We start from the raw sequence: 18,016 nt of genomic DNA, 5'->3' as shown, positions 1-18,016 counted from the left end.
ATTGGAAGAAAATGATGAAATGAAAACCGCCCGAACTAACTGGATAACCTACCATAAGCTGCACATCAATGTTACGTCCCCAAACCCCTGGCGAAACTGACTGCCGTAAAATGCCGGTCAGAGTGCCCACCCAGAAAGAAGCGGTTCATATCCAAAGCTCTCACGCGATACAAATGTAAGAACCCTAGTAGTGAAAGCCTTAGAAATCACACTGCCATTTTCATCCACCAGCTGCACACTCTCCCCGGACAAGTACTACCTTCTAATACATTCGCGATCGGTGAATGCAAACGCTCCGAGAGAAGTCGCCCGTCCCAAAGAAATTCATTCGTCACGACCTAAGTCAGTCTCGTTGATTCCGCAGCAAGTCAAAGAAAGTTCCTCTTAATGGCGTAGCAATACATCATTCAGGGCGCACGAAAAAAAAAAGGAACACTCGAGTCCCCCTTCGTTCTTCAAACCCCCCACAGCCGCCCTCCGCCGAAAACTGCCCCCGCGAATAAATTGCTCCGCGCAGTTCATAATTAAACGCCGACAAGATAACTGCTCGACAAAGGAGGGTATCCCGCCCAGAAACGCTCCCGCGGCATTACGTTTCCGATGAAAAGAAGAGCAACTTATTCTCCCGCGGTCTTATAACGATCCCGGGGTCTATTGTTTTGCGGGGCGTTTTTAAATTCAACGCCCCCGGCGAGAAAGTAATTAATGACGAGACAAAAGGCCGGGGAACCGCTACCCTAGCTTCCCATCTTAAACGATACATTACGGTCTGCCGTTCGGGCGACTTCAACGGACAATGTTGCTTGCTGCTTGACTGATGGAGATATCGGTGGGAAGGTTATTTAGGGGATATAGGGGAAGTTCAATGGGGAAGGGTTACGGAACTGACGTGTCTAAGCGAATAAAGTGGTTCGAAAATGCGAGGTTGAGATAAGTTTCAGTACATATTGCGGATTTAAATAATACTGACCTGGATGTGTAGGTCCGCTTGTTGGATAAATTGGATGGCAGTAAGTTCCAGGCGTACAGAGCAACAGTGAGATTCGTAAGCGCATCTGAGCTTCTCAGAAGTCAATCTGATCAGCTCTAAGGTAAGTGCGAGTAATAAGGCCCACAAATATTAAGTGGATTTAAGGCTCAGGAAGTAACCAGAAACCTCTTTCAAAGAATGAACGATATTGAGAAGAGCTCCAAAACACGGGGACCAACTTCCTCAGGGGCCCATAGGGCCCACTTGCCATCGGGCAAGCTGACAAACCCTGGCCACTTCGCAACTGGTCATGGGGAATGAGACAGACTGTGAATGAGCGATAGGAACTGAATAGATAAGGCAATAAGGCAAGCTAAAAAGGTGACATTTGATAAGAGATGGAGAAGTGGGTGGAACCACTATAAGAAGCCTCTACTTGGCATTTCCAGTGGATCACTGACAAACCCCTCCCAGGGACCACTTTGCTTCGCAAACCCCTTCTCTTAAATTCCCCTACACATCTCTCTATTCACCGTTACTGTAAATGTTCCGTCTACCAATTTACAATTTTCTCTATTTCCATCAGTTCATTGCTGTACGCTAACTAAAACAAGTAGTAGGTATTCAAATGGGTGTAAGTTTCTGATGAAGTCTCCTGACTATTCCTTCAACCCATGGATGGTGTCTGTCATGTTATTTATCTATAGAGTATCTCTTACAATTCGGAAACGCTTCTAGCATAGCCCGTTAACAAACGAAATTTCTCTGTTGCGTGTGTGGTAATTGCCGACGAGCTTTCCAAGCTCCTAGCTCACGGAATCTGGATGCTGGTGGCGTCTCGCGATAATGAGATATTCGCGGATTCGACGAACACGGCTGGCGGACAGGAAAGTACGCGTAATTAGCAAAACCCTAGTGAAGCCGAGCCGCGTTTTTTTTTAACGCGACCGTAATTAAACTGTTGTTAGAGCACCATTCTTTCTTTCAACGATACTACTGTACATTATTTACAACATTCTTTTGTATGCCACGCTGTTCAAAGTAATTTTGGTATCGCTTTTTTGGACAATTAGATAATGAAGGAACACAGGACTTGGAGGGAAATTAAGCACTGGGTATTTAATATTGCAACACTTTTATTATGCATCCGAGTATATAGCCTGTCAAAAGAAATAGAGAGACATTTGCAAGTTCAAAGTCATTTCAAGGTCATATTGAATTTGATTTTTTTTTCATTATAAATAAGAAATACGTTAACAACGATGATAAGTCTGAAGTCTCCTGTTCATATAGATTCTCCTTTGTAAGAATCAAAATGTCACATTTTTCACGTTTTTTTTTCAATTTTTAAATGCAGCAGGAATATTATTCTAGCCATCTGTTCCTAATAACTGATCTTATTCATCACCAAATTTCACTTCACACGAATCTACATGTTACAAAAAAGTACAAGTCACAGAATCAAAATAACTTTTTAAACACATAAAAGCGAATTAATTGTATCCATAATACAGACACTCTATTCAAAAATGTATTTGCAGGATTAACTAATTAACGCCCAAGTATAAACCAAGAAAAATCCAATTTTAACTCAAATTACAAGTACTCTACATAACAATTACAATTTCCCCATTCTTCCTTCGCTATATTAAAAGTCTTAGAAACGACACCTCCTTATTAAATTATTTCTTGAAAGTACACCGTTGTGGCGAGCAGAACGCGTCGCAGCAAGTTCCAGGAAACGTAGCGCGTCAAAACAAACGGTCGCGTATCGCGACCTTTCCTCGCCCTAGCGACGAGCCTTTCGAGGCCGACGTGGAGGGGCTAAGCGTGGCCCAGCCAGTTTAACTGCCGCAGTTAGTCTCGCGAGAGCAACCGACAGAACCACGATGAGCTTTCAATAAACAGTTATATTATTTACCACCAAGCATAGCATTAATTTACCCGTACAATAACCCTACAACCGTTAATTGAATATTTAATAAATCTGCAAATAATAGGAGAGATAAAAAGGTGCCGCATACAAGTGTATTTTTCTAAACCAAGCCCAGAGGGAACAAAGGAAAACTTACGAACCGAAAGTTAAACCGTCTAAGCGTGTATGGGCCAGAGGAAACACAAGATGGCGGATACTCGAAACGAAATAACCTAAAGGGCGTCACAGAGTAGAGAGACCGCTGTGACGGCCGTTGATCGACGATTTGCATAGACAAATAAGTTCAGGCTCCGATCAGTCGCGTCGCCAGTATTTACCTACCAGTCGAATAATCGTTTTCGGGACGATTCCAGCTCTGTGTTGAAATGTGCAAGGGTAAACACGACGGTGGCGCCAAGTGCCTTTCGAATTCATTTACGTTGAATTCGCGGCTGGCAGCGTCGATTTCCAGGGACCACGAGTTCTCGATCGTCCGCTTCCGCTCGGGAATTTCCTTTTTGGTACTTCTGGACGGTGTAATTCAGTTAAGGACAAATCTTGAGTTATTTAATTATGCGAACTAAGTAGTTTTTAAATTAGGTTTGAAATATGCGTCATTAATTGTGCCTTAACGCTATGATGGCTTTGTGAATTTGATTAATTTTATGAAGCTCCTTGCGGGGTTATGTTTTGGACGGATTATAGTCTGTTCCCTGAGAATTAGGGGAGTTGGGTAGTAGCATATATTTATGGCAATAAAGAAAATGTATAATCGTTTTTTTGTCGGGATATGCAAGAATTTCGATATTCTTTTTCCAGGAGGAATAAGAATTCAGAAACGTCTGGAATAAGAAACCTTGCGAATTCTGCATATCTACTTCTTATTAAAATAATTCCAGGAGGCATAAAGTCTCCCTCATCTCGCTGGCCAATTTTATTAATACCGAATGAAGGAAAAGGTAACTAGGGTTTGCGTCGAAGAGTAGTTGGAATACAGAGTGGCTGAAATTCTCGTATAAATTAACAGTTTCGAGGATTATAAAAGCGTGGCTCTCGGGGAACTACTTTTGTTGCTATTGAAGAGGAATAGTCGAAGTTATAGTTACCCCTGGCAGTGGAAATATTCCGCGGCACGAAGTATGCAGAATCTTCCCGTAAAACAACGGTTCTATGGATGTCTGCATTTCACAGTCACTTTTTACTGTCCACCGAGAAGAAATAATTGAAATTTTGGCACGCTGATTTAATTTTACTGCTGCAGTAAGCAAATTTCACTGCTTGGTGGCTGGCGAAAGTAATAATTATTTGTTAAAAATGTTCTAAAATATATTAATTTAGAAAGAAACATATTGTCATTTTTAATGCCACTTTCCTTTAGGTTGAAAGTTCGATAAATGGGATTCTGTTAATCCCATTTCTGTAAAACACCATTCCCCATAAACGGAAATACTTTTTGTTAGATTTTTTTACTATAGAATAATAATATTGTATACAGTGGGAAAAACAACTCTGTAGGCTTTAAACGTTTGTGTGGTATGTTTCTGCACCATGGAGGTTCTGCACACACTAAAAGAAAACTGTCGCCTCCGCATCTTTCCCTGAGTCCCCTCCGGGTTTCCAGGCAATCCAGTACGCGTACTGGCATATGTGAAGTCACTTGGCGTGGATTGGCTTAGCGGTGGTATGACGTCACGGCGTCACCAACCAAATATAAGCATTCCCCTTCTCCTACACCGTACGACGTCATATGGGCCAGCACACCGCCGTTTATCCATGCGGAGCATGCGCACAGGTAGCCTCACTATTGCTTGGTCCAACTCCACACAAACCAGGGTTGTCGGAAGAACCAGTGTCGGATTTAAGAAAAAAGGCCCAGATGGCAAACGTTTTGAGGAACCCATTTTTTCGGGAAAATGAGGAGCAAGTTTACTAAATGGGGGTAAGTGTACAGAAGAGTATAGACAAAAAATTTAACAACAGGGCCTTAGGAGGGCCTTCTGAGCAGGAGCCCTTTTTCGGGAAAATAAAGCGGTAGTTTACTGAAGACGGGCTCAGTGTAATAATACAGAAAAAATATAGTTTGGATAAAATTATAATTTGTTTTTAAGGATGAGGTCCTGGGGGCCTTCTGGGCAGGGGCCCAGGTGGCAACTGCTCATCGGTCCCCCTGTTAAATTCGCCCCTACCCGTAGTAGAAGAGGAACACCTACAGCAATAACTATATATTTGTTTTGGTGACGCGGTGACATCGCATGGCGTGATTGGCGTGCACAAGTCGTGTATCAGTGTATATACGTCCATGCCACGGTAGGGGGTTCCCCCTAAAACGCTGACATAAACATCCAGGGTTGCCAGAAGTAGGGACGCGATACGTCATAATCCGTCCCTGTTGTCCCTACTTCTGGCATCCCAGCAAACACCACATCTCAGTCTCTGGAATCACCAAACGCGCAAAAGGTCTTCTGTATCTCAATCAACGAACGTTTATCGCCGATCAATCTTCTTCGATCATTGTCTCCCGACTAAGCAGGCACCCAAATTCTTGAACGGCCCTGTAAACAGCAGCAGCTAGGTGTATCGCCGAGGCTCACGGATTCCAGCCACGTTCACGCGTCTCGGTCACATTGTCGGTCGACTTGCCACGATAATGACCCCGGCCGGGGCAAAAGTGCACGGTATCCTCTGCGGCCGTCCGACGTCCGTTTCCCCCCTTTCCGCGGAATGGAAATCGGGCCAGCATCGATTACGATATCGTTGTGTCGCATGACAGAGCGACCACGCGGACCGGCACAATACGCTAATGCGACATATTGTTCGACCCTGCAAAAATTGCCCCTCGTTACGCCGACCGACAATGGCCGCCGTGCAGCACGTCGTGGCTCCGTGGAGCGTTGCCGTGGAAATTATAGGAGTCATTCGTCCACGGCGGCGCTAGTCGCGTGTTAAATTCCTCTGTTCGTGAGGAATCGTAAATCAAGTTCTGAGAGAAGCGACGAATTGTGGGGGAGGTGTGTGAGTGCGGATTTAAGGAAAAAGGCCCAGGTAGCAAACGTTCTGGGACACCCGGTATACATAACAGAATTATAAATAAATTTACTCGCGTGTGGTGTGCAAATTATAGGAAACAAAAAGAAATTAAGTGTTTGGATAGAATCATAATTTGGGGGGAAGATGGGGCCCTGGGGGCCTCTTGGGCAGGGGCGTAGGCGGCAACTGCTCATTGGCTGCACGCTAAATTCGCCACTGGAGGTAAGGAAAAATTGAGAAACTTGAGCATGGTGGAGGATCGAGAGCAGAAATCGTATATGTACATTACTGTTGCACTGTTGGAGTTGTGGGGCCACGTGGTGGTGCAGCGGGTGCAAGGCACCCAGACTCAGGGGCCCCAGAAAAAGGAAAGAAAATAAAAAAAATGAGAACGAATTTTTTTTTTATTAAAATTGATTTAATTATATAAGCCGTCTTGAATTTAGAGACACACTACAATTACTGTCAAAAAATAATTTAGAATATATAATATTATTAATGATATGGCAATAAATCCTACATTTAAAAATGTTAATGTTTACTTGTTTATTCCTTTGATTTTTTCTTTATATTTGTTATGCTTTTTCATGGGGAGAAATTGTTTGGGGCTCCAAAATATTTCGTGAATCGAGGCCCCGTTCTAGAAAAGGCCCGCCCTGGGGCGGGGTGCGAGAAACCCAACCCTCGATTTGCCCTGTATGCACTCGAAATGCATGATTTTGGAAAGACAAGGTGAAAAGAGCGTGATAAAATTGTTATCTAGATGTACTTCAGAGGATTCGAAGCTAGAACAGTTTCAGTTGGCGAGGAAGATACCGAATGAGTTGCTGCTTTTTATACTTATTGAATGTAATTATGTTGATTATAGGAATGAATTGTTTAGACTTTATTTAGACATAAGTAGATGCACTCGTGAAATCCATCAATTTCGAAGGAGGTGAACGTTGGTCGACACGCGAAACTCGATTAATCGGATCAATTCCCTAGACTGTCGTCTTAAGTCTTATGGATCCGCCACGCTCGAGGGAGGTACAGGGGCTGTGTCATTACCGTATAATCCGTTGCATCCCCCAATGAACGAGAAAGTGCCTAGTACACCACGACCTGCTATGAGAAAATTAATATTTAAAAATCTGGAGGGATGAAGCTGACGCTGCGCCCCCCACAGATTCCCCCAGCTCCGCCATACTTAACTCTACCATAGCTCCCCCCGTAGGACAGCTACGAAATCCACCCCCTAAAACCATTCGTTTTTATCTTTCATCTGAGAACAGCTACATAATGTGAGGATCACACCTTGTGATTCTTCATACATTTATGAGTTGTAATACAGGTTTTAATAAACCTTATATTTTTTTAGCTATCGAGCGATAAGAGCGTGCAGTTGAACGTTCAAAATATGGTCGATTCATTTCTGAATAGCGTAAAAGAATTATCAAAATCATTCCAGCAGATTCTGAGAAAAAGTTAACCTCAGAGATCAGCGAGCAGATATAGGTATAACTGCACAACTATAAGTAAGAAGAATTAATTAAATAAATTTGTTTATATCATCATAAGTTTGGATTTATTTTTTATATAAATAGACTTGTCCGAAACAAAATTCTGATTGCCTCAAAATGTCGAGGAAATGTTCTAGTATTTTGTATTAATTTTTTTTTTATGTTTTGGTAATTTTCAATTACACAGCACACCCAATAACCATGTTCCCATAATAATAAAGCGCTGACAACAAGCATATAACAATAAATTACATATTCATTTACCACTCGATATCGTGAAAAAATGGAAAACCACGATTTTCCATTCCTACAGGCATGGCGTAATGGCCTATAAAAGGGGCGAATGCAAGTGTCGGATAAATAAAAAAAAAATATACAGAAACAACAGCTTCGCCGCTGGGAAATTTGCATGTCACAAATCGAACACGAACGAAACCGCGACCCCCTCCGGCATCGCCCCGAACGATCCCCCCCCTTCACCCCTCAGCCACCCTCTCGCAGACCCTTTTCGCGTTTTCACGATCGAACGCACGTGTATTTTCGCGTGTGGTAACCTTCCACGAATCCCCGACGTGGAAGTTAACTGTCTGCGTTCTCTTGATGTTGGCGACGTATGCGGGCTGAAATGTGGAGGGGGAAAAAAAAGTACAATTAATTTTAAAAAACGAGCGATCGTGGCACCATTTGTCCAGTGTTTCTAGACGCCTCCCGCCGGGGACGGTGAAAATTTCGGTTTCTTTTTGCTGTTTTCAGGGAAGGAAGTTTTTTTACTTTGGTGGCAAAGCATCAGTGATGGGAACAAATGGGACCAAAATACTTTCAGACGTAAAAACAGTATTTATACGCGCACTTGAAATCTAACTTGCGCAATGTGCAAGAGAAAATTAGTTGATTAGGAAGGATATGCATTCACCTAAAACGGTTAAAGGTTGTCGGATAAATAATAGTGAATAATAGTGTTAATAATCATAATGAAGATAAAAAAGTAGTGGGAGCTTCCAGCGCCGTCTACATCATACCACGAACACCATGGGGACAGTGGGGAACTTGTTTCGAGGTTAACACACGATCAAGTATCGAGGGATCAGTAATATTTAGTGGTATAGGCGTCCGCAGGGTTGGAGGGCATTGAGAAGAAATCGCTTACTTTTAAAAACTAATCTTCGTTAAGTTTATACTAAATAAGTGAATGTCTTTAAAATTAAAATTTTAATTAAATGGGCGCTACAAAATTAGTTTCTCAAAGTTGCCCAGGCCCCCCGGAAAAAAGTTTGTGTACGCCCCTGCTTGGTCTCTAACCAAAAATCTTTGTTTCCTATCCTCTCCTCTTAGCCACCCCTACAAACCTCACAACTGCTTGGTGTACCTATACATATTCTACGTTTTCATTACGCTTATAAATTACAATAAGAGAGGTAAGTACTTCATTTACGTGTAAAGAGCACGATTCAACAAAAAAAGACTGCTGTTATTAACTCCTAGCGCTGTACAGAGTGTTCCATAATCGGTGGTACAAGCGGAGGGGTGGTGATTTTACATGAAAAAATAAGTAAAAAATATAGAATAAAATTTTTTGACATTAAAAGTTTGTTAAAATTTTAGCCTATATTTCCGATTTAATTTTCCATGTAGAATCCTATGACATCCTACGACATTCATACGAGACACAATATGGATCCTAAATTCGAAAATATTCCACAGTAAATCCGAAATATTTTTTCCCAAATTCATTTCATATTTGTAAATCATTTTAATTGGCTAACGTTTTTGAAGTTTTTATACCACCTACGCAGAAGTTAAATACGCACATGCCGGCCGCCTAGCGCGAGTGAAACAACAGTAATTGTATACTGTTTCGAGTGTATTCACTGCAAAATAATAATTTCATTACTGTTGCTATTTGCGTGGAGCAGATAATTCACGGGTCTTGATTCCCTTTACAAACAGATGTGGTGTACTTCGGGCACTGTTTGGATACATTGTTTGAACTTTACGCTTGAGCACATGTAAAACAACGTCACTTGCCGGCTGAGTTTGATAAATTAGCGACGGCGGACATGTTTGGAGACAGAATTTCTAGGTTATAATGCATTTAAAGTATCACTACGGAATATTTTGTGAGGAATTATTGTTTGCTTCAACTTTTCTCGTATACAGTGTAAACAAAGCTTGAAAAAATAGTTAGTGTAAACACTTATATGTACATGCATATGTATAAGTACGTTTCGCTTAATCCGATTCCCAGATAATTCCAGTTGATTTAGGTGCGGTATGATTCAGACTACCGAGACTCCACTATAGATATGTACAGAGATGGGTAAATTTTTTAATTAAATAAAATTTCCAATCTCAATATATAAAGCAGAAAGTGTATGTGTGTTTTTGTCTGTCGCCTAAAAACTTTCGAACGGTAAACTCTAGGGTCACCAAATGTGTCCCAGCTCATTATGCTTAGCTAATCCAAATGAATGTGACTATTTTCACAAAAAAAAAGAAAATAAATAAATAAATTTTTTTTTATAAAATCTGAATTTAAATTTCTGGCGAAGCTTAGTAAAGCGAAAGTTAAGATATTTATTCGTCATGTGTCGAATAAAGTTGAGCCGTGTTAACTTTATTCGACGAATAATGTTAATTTTTTAACTTTTATTCGTTATTCAAAATTTTATTTAAATAATTTTTTTGCCCATATCTGGACATGTGTAATCACATGAAATTCCCATGGTAGCATGGAAAACATAGTTTCATACGCCCAAAATTCATAAAACGATTTTAAAGGTCTTCGAAGCACATATCATTAAATTCTTGTTGACATCCATGAAAAAACCTTGACAGCTATGAAATCTGGAGACGAAGTACCATTATGGAAAGTACATTTCCTGTCCATACAGCACATAGTATTCTCAAACTAGGTTTTATTGAAATCTTGTTCTCGAAACAGAAATCCACATAACCTCAAAATCATCAGGTTCCTTTAGGTTTTCGGCATTTCTTTCTTGTTATACTGTCCTACGTTATCTGTGAGCGAATGAAATTTATACACGCTTTCAATTAAATACCCATAGTCTCTCGTGTAATAAATAAAAAGGAGATCTTCAACGCCTAAACCAATTGAAAGATATAAATGGACTGCCATCTTGGAAACTGTCGACCAAAATCTGTTCAAGGTGTCAGTCAGCGAAATAACTTTCAATCAACTTTTTATCGATTCTCATCATACATCTGTCACTACATTCAGGAATGATCAGTGACTCACGGTTCACACAATCCGTACAACAACCATTTGTCACTGTCACTGACAATAAATGGACAGTCGCAGGAACGTAATGCAAAATGGTAGCCCGGAGCTTTCATCATGCCGTGGTTCTGTACATCAGTGACTCTCAAATTATTCAGACACTTGACCGAGACTTACCTGAAGGGTGTTGCACAATAAGCTCATTCGATTGTGGCCACGTGCTATCGATTAGTGGACCACTTCACGTGGTTGACCCTTTTTTAACCGACTTCAAAAAGAAGGAGGTTATAGATTCGACCCGCATGTATCTTTTTTTTATGTTTATCCGGGCATAACTCCTCAGCATATGGACCGATTTTAATGATATTTTCTTTATTCGGAAGAGGGCGCTGTTGCACCAATATTAGCCCAAAATATTTCACCAGTGCCGGCTAATAAAGACTATTGTCACCTAATTATTATTATTTTAATACTAATAATATTTACTGTGTTAATATATGTATATACATTCACGACTTATATATATATATAAATCGTGTTTAATTTTTTTTTAATTTTTTTATTTGATGAGACCCATCAATTAAAAAAAAAATTAAAAATTAAAACCGGCTTCAACAAAATAAAAATGCACTAAAAAGTAAAGAATAATTGTTTCCCTTATTTAATCTACGACTCTTAATTTTTTTAAGTCGACGCTAGATTTACACAGTGCCAATGATGAGCCTCGACATAAAAAAATTAAGAGTCGTAGATTAAATGGGGGCGTAAATTATTTTTTACTTTTTAGTGCATTTTTATTTTATTGAAGTCGGTTTTAATTTTTCCGCGAACATTTCTACAATATTTCGTGAATGGTTTAAAAATTAGTATATTATTGAAATATAAGAATAATTAGTATTATAGTGTTACGTATTTTATTGCGAACTTGATATTAATATTATGCTTGTTTAAGTAAGTACTGTTAACTCACTATTGAAATTACTATTTTAGCTTTTCATATTCTGTTTAGTATTATTTGAGTACTAATGTATTATTAGATTTTAGTATTTTGCAATATCACCATATCACACGTATGAATTTCTGTTAAACTGAATACAATTTCTATCTATAATTTGCGTTATACAAACTTTTTATTTTATTAAGAATGCCAAGGAATCTTATTTATCAATTCGAAACAGAAAATATGCCTTGTAATTAAAAACTGGAATGTAATTTTCTGGAACTATTCATCTTGTAAGGCACAACAATCAGAAGCAATAGAAATTTTGATTAAAATCTATCAGCATTTAAATTACCTGTTCCTTTAAATTTCAACAGTTAACCATCATTTGAGCTTCATAATCAGTACCACAGAAATATTACTATATGGTAACTAGAGTTACTATATCTAGGGTTCAATTTGGTGCCAACACAATTCCCTACAAACATTGAACCACAGTGTTTGATAAGTAGTGTATACTTTCAATTAGCTATTATAATTTTATATTGTTACATATACACAACAAAACTCATTCCCACTTTCTAGATCTCTGAAACATCCTTTCTCCCTAGGAACTAGATCCCTACAAACCCAACTAGGTATCAGCTGAGATTTAATATCGCCATTTGCCTTTTAATTTATAAACTGCTGTATTTACGTGCATAACAAAGCCATATTATTATTCTATATTAACTTGAAGAGCCACCCCCATTTTCTAGGTCTCTGGAAAGTCTTTCTTGGGTCTAAATCCCCACAAGCTTTCGCATTCCTTCCAAAACGATTTCAACTTTCACGTTGACGGTTTCCTTAACGTAGACTGAAACTGAGAATCTCTGGTGTGCGTAATACGGAACTGTCTCGGACCAGTATACAACTGTATACTGCAGGGCACGTCAAGATAGTGACATGAGCTGGAGGCTTGCTTGCGATTCAGAGCCGAGGAAAAAGTCTGACGAAGCTGGAACGGGCTGGAAAGGCAAATGATGAGAGAAAAATGGTTCTATATAGTCTATATACACCATACTGTCCGTCCAGAAGATAAAACCGAATGCTGCACAGTTGTGGAAAAATAACTCGTCGTTCGTTTCGAATTTGGTAGAGACAAATGGTACTTGTTGCTAGGAGAACACCTTTTTTTTAGAAGAAATAGAACATTCACAAACTTGGTTTATTACACGCATGTTACATAACATGTTTGTGTTCCTCTACAGGGTGTTTAAAAAAAAGTATGCAAGACTTTATGAGCTTGAAACAGGTGGGGCAAAGGAAATTGATGGATTAAAAAATTATAATTTGTTTATTTGTTACTATTTTTATTTTTATTTTTTAGAGTAAACTTGGGCAATTTAAGGGTGGAGACACGGGTGGTGCAAAAGCTTCACCCTAGTGACGCTCAGTTGCGTTTAAAAGACTGTTGGGCAATTTAGAATCTCATAGACAATGATGAAAACTTTTTGTCCACGCTTTTGGTGACCGATGAAGCACATTTCCATTTATGCGGATTTGCGAAGAAACAAATCTGTAGGTTCTGGATTCTTTACAAGCTCTAAAAGAGAACATGCAACACTTGAGAAAGTAATAGAAAACAGCATGAAGAGTTTATTATTGCTTGCAAAATCATGACCCACATTTAACGGATATAATTTTTTACACTTCAAGTAAAAAAAGTAAAGAATTAATTACGGCGATATTTTCAGTTGGAGGAGCAAAATTTTATTTAATTTAGTTGACATTAAATTCGATTTTTTTTAGTTAAAATTTTTTTGGAGGAGTTAAATTTTAGCAAATTTAGTGGAAAGTAACTTCAATTTTAATTGATTACGGCAATATTTTCAGTTGGAGGAGCAACATTTTATTAAATTTAGTTGACATTAAATTCGATTTTTTTTAAGTTAATTTTTTTTTTTTGAGGATCTGAATTTTATTAAATTTAGTGAAAACTGACTTCAATTTTAATTGATTACGGCGATATTTTCTGCTGGAGGAGCAAAGAATATACTTTCATTTCCCACTCTCAAATTTTTCTCCTATTTCACTTCGTTCAAATGTTATCGCATAATTAAAATCCATCAGTTACTTTAGTCCCACCCTGTAGTTTCCACCGATAGGGGTGATAAATGCTTAATCAACATAGGTCTTAAAATTCAGCTGCGCTTAAAATTCTTTTGCCATACCCTGTGGACTAGTCAATAAAATTATTCCATCCGCAAAAAAATCGTACCTGATCAATAATTTATAACATAAACACCCATATTCCATACCTTTCATTAAAATAGCCTCTCTGAATTAAAAAAAAAATATTAAATCAGACTTAAAACCGAATTTCATAAGGCCTATACCTTTCATAAATAAAACTGCATAAAAACTGTATTGCTACTGCTAAAAAAAAAAACATGCCACCCCCAGGCTTAAAAATATCGGGTGCAAAAATAAAAGCAAAATGGAAGGGAGGAAAAATACGCATTAAACGAATCAGTTCGATAAAATGAACCCCTTTGCAGAGTTCGATCAACCGGAACAACGAAGATCGATCCACCCTCGAATTACTTCAACGTTTACAGGATAATCTGGCCCGATTTTACGTTCGATGTTTCGCAATTCGCGTACTATACGAGCACGTTCGCAATCGGGAACGTGAGCCCCGTTCATGCGGTAAATTACGTGGGCAAAGCCACGCTCCCTCTCTCAGACGACAAATTCAAATCCCGCGGATTTAATCGGCCAGCTAAGGGATTATGAACGGTATTCATAGGCGCTGGCCGTGGCTGGACGCCCAGGACATCCGAGGGCTCGATGAGAATCGAACGTTTTCAACGTGGAACAGGGTTAAGACTCGATGAAGCATTGCTGCCTGGCTAGTTTTTCACCCTTCAGTGAGAGCTTCGAGTGGAAATAATGGCCCACTACTGACTTACAAAGCTCAGTGAAGGATATTCTGCTGTTGCATAGGTCGGGGGAGGCGAGCCTTTTTATTTGCGAGTGCCAAAAATTTATGAAAAATATTTATCGAATTGTAGACACGCCGGGTAGTTTTTAATAGGGGGGAAATTAGTAGAAAATGGATCATTGCAGAGTTTTATTGAGACGAGTTTAAAAGTTAACATAGATTTTCATAAGAATTAACCAGAGTTGGGCATTAGCTAAATAAAAAATTATTTAAATAACGGATCAAATAAAAGTTACTTCAACTTTACATTATTCGACGAGTAAAGTTAACCGGGGGCAACTTTATTCGACACATGAAAATAGTCGGATTTTCAGTGGTCAAATTCCTGGGCAGCGAAAATAATTATGTAATAGATACCTACATATCCTCTACAACAGCGAAGTCCAGGTGGGCGGTCCGAGGAGGCTAGCATCCACAGCTTCTTCTACGTGCTGCGTGGAAGGGGGTGCTCGAAGCCAATGAAGCGGCGGGCATGCCACGGATAGGGAAAACTCTAGTAGTGGGCCCTTAGGCCCTAAAGGTGAAGTCCCACCGCGCGGGCTCGGCTCGCCCAGGTCCCAAGCGGGACGGCTTGGTGAGCGCGAGCCGGCGAGCCATGCGCCGTGCAATTTCACCTTAAGCGCACATTACTAGAGTTTTCCCTATCCGTTCCATGCCCGCCGCTTCGTTGGCTTCGAGCACCCCCTTCCACTCAGCACGTACAAGACGCTATGGATGCTAGCGTCCTCGGACCGCCCACCTGGACTTCGCTGCTCTACAGTATCTCCCTCTCCCCGTTTTTTAAGCGCCCCACTGCTGCATGGCGTGCACACACCGAGACCCAAATGTTTAATAGAAAAACTGTATTCAGACGGGAAAATGCCTCCTGCAAATCGTAATATGAGGATAAGTACACATTTCGCGTTTGAAGGATTACAGAAGCAGAAAATACGATGTACTCGAAGGAGCTCGGCCGGAAGCGCAGGGAACGCCGTTTTACGACGCGAGATGATCTTCGCGAGTCGGCATTCCCGCGTTGCGTCTACCTCTGAACTTTTACGACTGCTGCTGGCCGCCTATGGGAACGTCCGCCGTGAACAATGGCCCGAACACGGGGCTCAAGAGACGAGGGCATGAAATATGGCAGAGACAATATGATGCGTGGAGACCATGGCATAATGATAAATTCGCTCGTTACGACGACTTTTCGTCCGTGACGCGGAATCATCTCTCCTTCGCTTTGCTCGTGGGTAGTCTTTCTCACGGCTGCGTACTGGGTTAGGTCTGGGGGTGGTAGGTTGGAGAAGGTGAGATGGAATGGGGAAGCTGGGTTCCTTGGAAGTTATTATAAACACAGTGGACCCTTGATTATTCGAGGTAAGTGGGACGCAAACAGGGTTGAATTATTGGCATCTTGGATTAAAGGTATTCCTTCCAACTCTGGGGGCAGCACTTTCTCAATTTGAGACTTTCTTTCTTATGAAAATAGGTTGGGCATCCTAAATTGATATTGATTGGGAAGCAATTATTTGTAATTGGTTTCTGCGAGTTTCTGGGTAGGTACTTCTAGTCCAGTGAAATTAGACAGAAATATGTCCAGTCTACGGAATAATTCCCAGCAAGTTAAATTTCGAATATCTCGTTACGTAACAGTTTTACGACAAAAATAGTTATTATGAAATTTATAGCTTAGGCAATTCCCCATAAAAATGGTTCTATGAGGTTTTGAGCTAGGAGTAACCATTTTCATGCATTACGGGTTACCAACTTTCAACCCTCATTCTTTTGACATGGGAAGATCCCGAATCCGGAAATTCAAAAAATTATGAAACATTGTGAATATGTAGGGGACGTCCTCCTGAATACAATGCAATTTTATTTGCTGCCCAAATTCACTCCAAGAGGGTGTAATTGACCTATGAAAATTTTTCGATTTTGTATTATTACTCGCGAACTGTAGGAGGTAGAATAAAGGTTTTCAGGAAAAATTTACTTCTTATAATTAGGACTATCATTTGGTAAGTTACAGTTCTTAAAGTTCACGAGTTATTACACAAAATCGGAAATTAGCCGGATTTTCAGGGGTCAATTTCACCCCCTTACAGTGAATAAATTTAAACCGTTTAAAATGTTTTTGCTGTCCAAATTCACTGTAAGGGGATATACATAAACTTTCGTTTCATTGTACCATTAATTCGTTCCTGCAAAGAGCCTGTAATTCCACCACCTGGTATAATAAATAAATAAATAATAGCATGTACGTTTCACCGAGCAGAATCATAATAATATTAAATTTCCCTCACGCGGAGAAAAACAAACGTGTAGTGGAAAAAGGGCCCATGCTACTCGGCTCCTTGGGGACACATAACCTAATAAAATTAGTTTTTCTGTTAAAATTTGATAATAGTCGTCATTTAACATCTAATTCAAATACCATTTAAAATAACTACAATTTCGCACCGCATTTCCTACAAAAATAATTTTTCCATTAACTTGCTTTCCTCTAAAATCATAAAACGCCACCATGTGCTTAGTACCCACTGCCCTCATTTGACTGTGACACTGAAATTCAAGGTAAAATTATTTTAATTACGCCATGTTTTACTCGCAAAGAAGATAACAAATTCAGGGCCATCAGCAGATCTAAAAATCAGTTGCGTAACCTACACACATATAACACTATAGTCTGATTTTCCAGAGTCGAGAGTTGCCGCACGCAATCCGTAGCGCACCATTGGTTCCTCCTTAACCACGCTCCGTCCGAGGGACCCGCCTCAGGTCTCAACTCTCGAAAATCAGACTACAGTCACACCCAACGTAAAACTGAATTCAGATTCAAAGCAGTGGAATTCATTCCCCTCGATTTTTAATCCTCCAACTTGGATCAAGAGAAAATTCCAACGCAAAACAACCAAAGAGCATTCCCTGCATACACCTTGCTACATGTAATTCCCCGAAATCCAATTCGACACTTCAAACTATCATGAGGATCATTACAAAACATCAGAAAAACCCACGTGCGTCGATGCAACGACTCAACGAAGTCTGTTCCTTGCGCATTCCCACGAAACGACCCACCAACTTCCGTCGCAGCAACATGAAATTAATTGCCCTTTCTGCCGGGGCGACACAATCGTCCTCGAGGAGCGCCGACAAGAAGCAGACTCAATCAAATGGTCTCCGCGCCCTTCTTTCCAGGCAGCTCGGCGCGATTAACATCTCAGCTGGCAGGCTTGTTAACGCGGCTCGTGCCTAACTGCCTCTTCTTAGCCGGCGTACAAAACACACGGCGGAGGGGGATTTATCGCAAAGGACAAAATTCTTGGCGTGGCTGGGCGGAGCGGAGTTTCCAAAGGATTACTGCCGCGATAACGACGAGAACGAGGGCCGATGTAGTAACGGGGGGCGAACAGGTGCGCCTCTGTACAAGCCGACGAAACAACTCAACGGCGGCCTCAG

General features: G+C 40.3%; 1 protein-coding gene across 1 annotated transcript in view; it reads right to left on the bottom strand.

Moving 5' to 3' along the window:
* Heph (polypyrimidine tract-binding protein 1 heph) overlaps positions 1 to 18,016 on the bottom strand; it is a 793,543-nt gene that overhangs the window by 660,085 nt on the left and 115,442 nt on the right. The window lies entirely within an intron of this gene.

The sequence above is a fragment of the Andrena cerasifolii genome, chromosome 15 (genome assembly GCF_050908995.1).
Source record: "Andrena cerasifolii isolate SP2316 chromosome 15, iyAndCera1_principal, whole genome shotgun sequence".
Taxonomy (NCBI): domain Eukaryota; kingdom Metazoa; phylum Arthropoda; class Insecta; order Hymenoptera; family Andrenidae; genus Andrena; species Andrena cerasifolii.
The sequence above is the reverse complement of the archived record's forward strand: the minus strand, read 5'-3'. Positions and strand labels throughout refer to the sequence as shown.